Source organism: Camellia sinensis, chromosome 9 (assembly GCF_055761805.1).
Source record: "Camellia sinensis isolate YWXY chromosome 9, ASM5576180v1, whole genome shotgun sequence".
In the NCBI taxonomy this organism is placed as follows: Eukaryota; Viridiplantae; Streptophyta; class Magnoliopsida; order Ericales; family Theaceae; genus Camellia; species Camellia sinensis.
Window position 1 is genome coordinate 66,247,487 of NC_138969.1, and position 9,864 is coordinate 66,257,350.

Genomic DNA, 9,864 nt, shown 5'->3' on the forward strand with positions numbered 1-9,864 from the left:
CCCTAGGTCTTTTCTGCCGGACCTGGTACACATGCTGCAAGTGCTTTACCTTCTGAGTCTCCCCACGTATTTTGTTCTCATTGACCTTCGAGTGAATCACATTGATCACCTGAGGTCCGCCTGCCTGCGGTTGTGGTGCTGGAGGAGGCGGTGTTGCCGGTGCCTGAGGCAGTCTTGCTTATTCTTCCCTTGTCCTGGCCTCATCTATAAGGTCCCTTAAATGACCTTGCCTTACCAAGTCTTCTAGATGTGTTTTCAGGGCTCTGCACCCCTAAGTCAGATGTCCATCTTCATTGTGGTAAGCATAGTGCTTGCCAAGGCTTCTTTCCATAAATTCACCAGGGGCCCTTACTGGTGCTCTGTAATAGGGTTGATTTCGGATTTTCTCCAAGACTTTGTAAATTAGGATTTGGAATACGGTTGTGACTGCCTGCGCAGCCTTTAATCCTGTTTCTTGTTTGTTGTACCCGTCATTACCTCGGCCTTGTTTTGGCGAGCCGTTTCCCTTCTCTTGTTTCGACGCCTTTGTCCCCGGCGTCTCTTCCTCAGCCCTCTCATACTTCTCAATTCTGGCCATCAGTTTCTCCATACTTGTTGGCAGTGTCTTTGCCAATGATTTTTGAAGCAAACAATCATCTTTCAGGTCGTTCTTGAAAGACACGACTGCCACCTCTTGGTTGCATCCTGGTATTCGGTTGAATACCTCATAGTACCTCTTGGCTTAAGTCCTAAGGCTTTTATCCTTGCTGATTCTCAGAGCCATTAGGGAGTCCACCCTTAATGTCTGCAACTTGTTTGTCACAAACCTGGCCACGAACATCTCGACCAGGCCTTCCCAGGTTTTCACAGTTCCTTTCAGCACCAGTCCGATGCAATTTCCCCAAAGGACGAGAGGAACACCTTGCAGAGCAACGGCTCGTTCCCGGTGTATAGTGCCATCGAGTTCAAGTACAAGCTGACATGAAAGTTAGGGTCCGACTTACCGTCATATATTTGGAATCTCAGCATATTGAATTTTTTCGGGGCCTCAAATTTGTCCAATTCTATCGAAAATGGCGTTCTCGGCTTAACTGGGGAGGTTACCTCGGCATTTTGTTACTTTCTCTGGAGGTAATCCCCCAGATCCTCCTTGGTCCGTCCAGGAGCTCGGCTATCTCCAGATTTCAACCTTTTCGGTGTGCTGCTTCCGGTGTCATTGTGAGTCCTCTTGGACTTCTCTCCATTAGTTGTGTTGAAACAGAGTTCCTTCTCCTGAACATGCTGATGTTCTTTGGGGTTAGCTTCTTTGGTACGATGCGTCCTTCGTGAATCTCCCTTCATTGACTCTCCTCGCCCGACCTCCCTTGAAGGCCGGTGAGACTGCTCCTTGGTCCTGGTGTGCTGGGGGGCTACAGAGACTGTTTTCTACCCTCCCTTTTGGGCATTGTTCTTGGCCGCTGGAATCGGCGTGCCTTGCAGCGGGAACAGTGGCTGCATGACATTGTTTTGCATCATGAAATTGACGACCGTTTGCAGGTCCGCTAATTTGTTTGCCATCCCTTTCATCTCTTTGTCCCTTCGCAGGCATCTATCTTTCCATATCTGGAGGTCGTCCTCGTTGTAATACTCGGTTCGGTCTGATTTCTTTGGTACGCCGCCCTCCTAGCCGGCGTCTTTCTCTCTATTACTCTGATCTTGAGTTTCCTCGTTGCAATTATCCTCCTCTGCGTTAGGATTAATATGTTTCCCACTCCCAGTAGAGATGTCCTCCCCTACCCTCTCTTTCTGTCTGTTGTTGGCCATCTATTATTCTTTCTTTCCCACCGACGGCGCTGTAGACGCGTCCCGCGAGGGGGCCTTCGCTACTACAGTTCGGACTCGCGATTTTGTTGTCGCGGTTCTTAATCTGAACCAAAGAGTCCAAATCTGGCAAATCGTTTTGAGAAACAGATTTTTTGAAAGAGTAGTACCGAACATGGACTGCTTTGCCAGATACAGAGTCGCCACCTAAATATTTTTTAATGGGGAAATTTAGAAAACCCTGACTCGGTGCCGAAGGCCACATGTCCGTCATCACCGGAGTTGTCTCGGCTCGGGAGCTTGGGTACGATCGGGGAAGGTCAGCTATGAGCACCCCCTTTCGCCCGGTCCGAAGACCGGCCTCTACTAACCATGATATCCGATTTTGAAAACGTTATGTGTTCTTATTTCATTTATTAGCCTAGAATTACTATGTTATGCGCGCAGCAAACAAGTATAGACTAGATTGCCTAATTTGGAAACAAGCATTGCATATCCGTTTGTTTTGAAAAGCGTTTCGGAATTTGCTACTCGCAAGTAGGCTAAAACACGAATTTCAACGAGTTTTCCCAACTCAAACAATCCACCCTTCACCCACGGGCATTCAAACAGTTTATAACATATAAGCATCTAGCCGCATGGCAAACATACTGTCATGGCAACACTCATACGCATGCGGTATGCTAAAGCATAAATACTTACATCGTACTCCATGCCAAAACAAAGAACTCGTTAGCAAACATGCATGATCCAAGTCCATGTTAAGTGCCTAATGCATCGCATACAAAATGTTGCTAGAATAGGCTCGGCTAACCTAAACATGGCATGTGAAAATGCACAACTATCACATATTCAGTTTTGAATTTGAAGTACAAATGCAGTTAGCGTGATGTACCGAGCCTAATGTATGCAATACAAATGCATGAATGCACGCATGCATAGCATAAGGTATGCTAAATTAAACGTGCCCTAATACTAACCATCAAAGCAGGTAAGTAAAAGGGAAGAAAGAAGTGGGGATTGGAAGACATACACACCACTCACACATACTTATTACAGATTTGCCCTCACTCGGAGGGACCAAATAAATATTACAAATTAATTAACTACACAAGCTAATTAAATATTACAAATTAACTAATCTAGGAAAATCAGTAAACCACCTCGGGAGGAGAGCCAGATGCAATGCGCGCTCGGTCCTGCTCGGAAATGCACCGCCATGCATAGGCTGCCTCTGTTTTCCTTCCTCTGCTCCTCTGGAGGCTACCAAAACCTCAGGACTGCTTCCTTGGACAATGGGGATCACCACCGGCTGAATGGAATTGCCACCGGCAGTGTAATGTTGTCACCGGCACAAAACAAAGCTATCGGCTGGTGATTTACTGCCGGTCGACAATATATACTGCCGGTCAGCAAATAAAGTCTGCAGAACCTGCAACTCACAGCAACAGAGGGCAAGACAAAGCATGGCAGCACAATTCAAGGCATATATGCACCAACCATGTCCCTTATCATGGTAATGACTCAAAGGGGCACGTGCCTCGATTCTCGGACCACCAATCACGCATTTCCATGCATGATGGCCCAAGGAATCAAGTATGTAACTTTCATGTCAAATGAAATGCAAACCAATCAAACAAACTAAGGCCCAATTCCTATCATCAAGTCAAGGAACAAGGCATGCATGCAAGATGCAATGCAACCTAGGCATGCAAGCTAAGGATGCAACATGGCATGGCAACCAACTTATGCAAGCATACAAGCAAACCTGGGGCCATGCAAATGGATGCAAAGATGGACTTATACATGATTTAGGCAACTCTAAATAGGCCTAAAACAGTAGCCAAAGTGCTATAATGAGGGACCAAATACACATGCACACATGCACATGTTGAAAGGCCAACACTTAGGCACAAATTGAACCACTCTCAAACACATTTGAAAGAAGGATAATGTGGACTAATGGCATGCAAAGTAGGCGTTGAAAATCATGTTAAGATGGTGTCAAACCAAGCAACAAGATAGGCTAAACATTAGCATGCAAATGGCCCAAGTACTCAAAGCAAAGCAATGGAGCATTGAACTACACTTAGCAAGACCAAACATGGCATGAACTTATTGACCAAAACAGAGTTTTAGCACATAAAATGAAGCCCAAAAGACCACTTAGATGGCATCTAAATGGCTCAAATTCAAAGGCATGCACAAGTGTCAAAACATGGAGCATACTACACAAGCTTCCAAAGCATTAAAGATGCACCCAAGGTAAACATATAGGCATGCAAATAGGACTGAAATGACATGGTGGATGGTCCCAAATCACCAAATCAATGCAAAAATGTCATGCTATACATGCACATACTTAAGGCCAACAAGCCGGAATGCAAAGAGGCTATACTAAGCATGCCAAATCCGATCCAAACAACCATGGACAGACCTAAGACATGGCAAAATATGCACAAAATATTCACAAGACTAAGCCTAAAACATGCTCGAACAAAGGCTAACAACCTAAGGCATATTAAGGCATAAACAAGGCATTACATGGTAGGTATGCTAAGCATGCATGGAGTACCAAAACCAAGTAAAAACAGAGGCATAATATGACATATTAAGCACAAAAAACAACTAAGGCATGGTCAACATGAAGCTTAGCTAGGTGCTCCCTCAAGAAGCCAAAAAATGGTCCTTTTCAAGGACAACAAGGAGAGGGGGTGGCCCTCTCCTTTTGGAGACTTCAAGGCACCATCTCCACCACTGAAATCCCTCAATATTTCAGTGGTGAAGAGGCCCAAACACCAAAGTCCCGAAACTAGCACAAAATAGCACAAAATGAGGCCTTTCAAAGCCTAAGAGGGGTCAAACACCCTCAAATCACAAAACACTCTTAATAAACAATCAAGAGGGCTAAAAAATAGAACTTTTTTGTATTATACACTAAGCACAAAAACAGTTCTAAGATAGGTAGAAATAAGGTGCAAAAATGGGGAATAAAGGGGTGAGATTCTTACCCTTGAAGACCTCTTCAACAATGGTGCTCCAATGGCCCTCCTTAGCTTGAATCCAACACCAAAACTTCAAAACCAATCCCTTAGACCCTCAAGAGCCAAAGGAAGGTGAAACACTAGGTGTTTGTGTGCAATAGTAAGACACAATTGCACTAAAACACACACAAGAGGGAGAAATAGAGATAGAAAGTGTATGGTTTCTAACCCTAGAACTCAAAACCCTAAAAATGGCTGTCTAATAATATCCTAAGTCTCTCAAGTGTCTAACCTAAAGCCAAGAGACAAGACTTCTCTTTATAGAAGCTTATTGTCTTGTAAAGCTTACAAGACAAGCTTCCAAGAGAGAGATCCCTCCATACACGTGTATGGAGGGGAGTCAAAAGCAAGACAGCTGTCTTAAAATATCTGCAAAAGCAGATGCACAGTAATCGACCGGCCAAAAATACCATTTTGGCAAAAAAGAGTGCCGACCGGCAGAAAATAGTGCTGACCGGCAACAAATAGTGCCGGCCGGCAATATACATTGCCGGTGGCAGCAAAAACCAGCCGGTGGCCTCTAGGCACTGCCGGTGGTGTGTGGGGATGCCTCACAAGACATTCCCTGCCCCTCCAAGGCAAAACACAAGTGTTTGGTGCAAAACCAGACACAAAACGGTCGAGTTCGGAGATCCTGAGGCAGGGCGCGTAGCCGAGACCTCCGGAACTCCAAACGAACACAAACATGGATAATCACTGAGTGTTCCAATGGTGACGTCCAAGTCTTAAGGACGGTCAAAAATGGGCTGTCTACAGTTGCCCCTTTTTGACAGAACTCGAAAGTCATAACAATGACGGGAATGAATGTCAAAGCCCAGAGACGACCCATTTTTGACAAGGCCGAAGACTCAGACAAACATGCAAGACAAACAAGATATGCGCCCGAAGGCAGGGGCAAAATGCAAGACAATGCACAGAGCCGGACATAACTTATGATCATGCAAAGAAAGCTGTAACGAGGCATAACATGCGACGATTTTAAGCTAGCGTACACCGAACTACACTACAATGCAGAAAGGATGTAAGAGAATTATGCAATTCTCAATACGTCTCACTCGGAGGATACAATACCTGTGCGGCTCGTCTGGTTGCACCAGCCTCAAATGAACCGTACATACAATATCGCGCCTGAAAAGAAAACAAACTTAACAGGTACAATATCATTAGCAACATGCATGACAATGCAAGAATGGATGCAAAATGATATGCAATATATACAAAACAATGTATAAACAATGCAAATGAAGATGCAATGTAATTGAAATAATGTAAATTACACGCAAAGCAATTGGATCACGATCCAATCACGGTGGTTCGAAACCACACCTACGTCAAATAGATTGATGGAGGTAACAAGTCTGTCTACCATAGAATGGTCAACTGAACTATGAGCATTGTAGACAGACACAAGAACAAGTATTGGGTGGAATGACATAAGTGGGGAAACGACCCGCTGAAGAAAGGACAATGATCCTAATGCCAGATGCAAAAATTACACTACAATGTAATGAAAATGAAAATGTTGGGGAGGTGGCAATGGATATGGCACGCGGGCCAAACCAAATCTTGCCTAGGTAGGGCATGTACGCATACAAGCCACGTTTAACATAGAACGATCAACTGAACTATGCTTCGACACGAGAAGTATGGGCACATACCAGACCAAGCTTAACATGAAGAGGCGCAAGCCATAGGTGGGAGATGATGCAATGAATGCATGCGATCTACAATGCAATGGATGTAATGGATATGGCACGCGGGCCAAACCAAATCTTGCCTAGGAAAGGCATGTACTCGTACAAGCCATGTCTAACACAGAAAAGGTGCCGCAACCCTCAAACCAACATACCAGCGTGGAATAGGCGCGTACACATGCAAAACTGTGTTTTAACGTGAAAAGTAAGGGCACATACCAGACCAAGCTCAACATGGAAAGGCGCAAGCCATAGATGGAAGGCGTGATGCAATGAATGCATGCAAACTAAAATGCAATGGATATGGCACGCAGGCCAAACCAAATCTTGCCTAGGAAAGGCATGTACACATACAAGCCATGTCTAACACAGAAAAGGTGCCGCAACCCTCAAACCAACATACCAGCGTGGAATAGGCGCGTACACATGCAGAACTGTGTTTTAACGTGAAAAGTAAGGGCACATACCAGACCAAGCTCAACATGGAAAGGTGCAAGCCATAGATAGAAGGCGTGATGCAATGAATGCATGCAAACTAAAATGCAATAGATATGGATATTTACACAATGCATGACAATGCAGTATGATGCGATCTACTGGGGAAAATGCAATGGATGCATGTAAGCTACAATGCAAATGCATGACAATGCACTATGATGCAACGACTATGATTGCAACTTTCCCTATCTTACCAACAGGGCGATATACTAGGTTGGTTCAGTATCCAGAATTGAGGCGCCGACATGCTGCCTCAATCTATGGGGCTTCCATACAGATTTCAAGCCGAGGGTACACCCTTGGGTATTTAAACCAGACTTTAGTCTCGGAATTCCCGAACCTTTGCGTTCTAGGCATAAGCCGTTCGAACTCTAGTTTCCACCGTCCCAGTTGGTCTTCTAGGAACTCACCGCAAACATAGGCAGGTGGCGTTACCAGACCACCGAAAGTCGTTCGGGCACGACAAACACCAAAGGAATTGCACCTCCAGAGGATTTAAGGTCTCCTAGACTGGGGATACCTGCGCGGTTCGTCTGGTCGCTCCAGTCTCAAATGAACCGTACATACAATATCGTGCCTGAAAAGAAAACAAACTTAACAGGTACAATGTTGTTAGCAATATGCATGACAATGCAAAAATGGACTGCACACATCAATGTGCCGAAGGTTTTGCACCGTCCAAGGATTTAAGGTCTCCTAGACCGTGCGTGTTTAAGGTCTCGCCAGACCGTGCGTGTTTAAGGTCTCGCCAGACCATGGCAATGTGCGGAACAATGCAAGAATGAGGCACGCATGCCGATGCAAATGAAGCATGATACAAGATGATACAAATGAGACACGCGTGCCTCATAAGATGCAAAACGAAACAAGTGTGACACGCATGCCACACGGAATGCAAAATTTTGAAAATTGGACTTATACGCCACGCGAGGCCGGTTTTATATTCAAAACAATGCAACGTACTAACAAGTATAAGCAAGGTGCGCAAAATAGCGCGATAGGATACATGCAAGATGCAAGTGAGGTGCACAAAACAGTGCGATGCGGTGCGCAAAATAGCGCGGGTGATTTTGAAATGCACAAGACAGTGCGATGCGCTAAACAGCGCGATTGATTTGCAATGCACAAAACAGTGCGAGCGATTGAAATGCACAAAACAGTGCGATGCGCTAAACAGCGCGATCGAAATACAATGCACAAAACAGTGCGGTGCGCTAAACAGCACGATTGATAAGCTGCACAAAACAGTGCGATGCGCAAAATAGCACGAACGATTTTGAAATGCACAAAACAGTGCGATGCGCTAAACAGCGCGATTGATTTGAAATGCACAAAACAGTGCGATCGATTGAAATGCACAAAACAGTGCGATGCGCTAAACAGTGCGATTGAAATGCAATGCACAAAACAGTGCGATGCGCAAAACAGCGCGAACGATTGAAATGCACAAAACAGTGCGATGCGCTAAACAGCGCGATTGATTTGAAATGCACAAAACAGTGCGATCAATTGAAATGCACAAAACAGTGCGATGCGCTAAACAACGCGATTGAAATGCAATGCACAAAACAGTGCGATGCGCAAAACAGCGCGAACGATTTTGAAATGCACAAAACAGTGCGGTGCGCTAAACAGCGCGATTGATTTGAAATGCACAAAACAGTGCGATCGATTGAAATGCACAAAACAGTGTGATGGATTACATGCTCTATGCAAATGACGACACGCATGCCAATGAAAATATGACACGCATGCCGATGAAAATAAGGCACGCGTGCCGTTGCAAATGGGGCACGCATGCCACACGAAATGTAAATGGACTAAAATGTGCAACGACGCACGTGTTTCGGAATGCATGACAATGCATGAAATAAAAATGCAATGACAATGCATGAGAGATGTGCATGACAATGCAAGGGATACGTATTACAATGCATGTAGTATGGGCATAACAATGCGAATGTGAGGCGCATGACAGCGCGACATAATGCACCGAAATAGTGTGATGAACGCGTGCAACGCACATGGGGCAACTTTTGAATTTAAAATGATACAAAAAGGATACACCTTGCGCAAATTCGAGTGCCACGCACAGAAGACACGACCCGAGGTCAAGACGGAGGCCGGTTGAGCGTCGGAGATGCACTTTCTTGCACTTTCTTGAGCTATGAAGACCAGAAACTTCTCATATGGCCTAAACAAGGCTGTGGGAACACCACCGGCCGAAAGGGGAGGCTACCGGCTGTCCACTGGCTGCAGAATAACTCCATCGGCACAATATACTGCCGGTCGGCACAAAATGTTGCCGACCGGCAAACAGTTGCTGAGTCGGGGCAGTTTCGACCATTCACCTCGGGTGTTTTAAAATAGGGTTTCGAACCCTATTTTCTCATTTCCACCACCGCCGAAAACTCAAACCCTCTCTCTCTAGAGTGTTTCTCTCTCCTCTTTCGCCCGTTTCTTCGCGTTCTACACCCGTTTCGTCATCGGATTCGCGATTTCCTTCGCGTTTCAGACATTTTCAACCGAACAAAACTTTGTTTTGGTGCCTCGTTTGGCGTTCCCGCCTTTTCGGGGTTTGTTTCCCTCACTTTCCTCTTGATTTCCGTGCCCTTCCATATTCCGGTCTTCCCGGCCATTTTCGACCTTCTCGGGAGTCGGCTTTTCGATTGACTCTTCGTATTCCAGCCCGGTTTTCCTTCTTCCGGCTATTTTCTCACTATTTTTGACATGGCCGACGACATTCCACACGGCGGGACTCCCCCGGACCACGAGATGGATCCCGAGGTCGAGCTCCTACCCTTGGGCGAGCGCCCGTTCGACCCGGCGACCTACCGGCCGGCGATTCA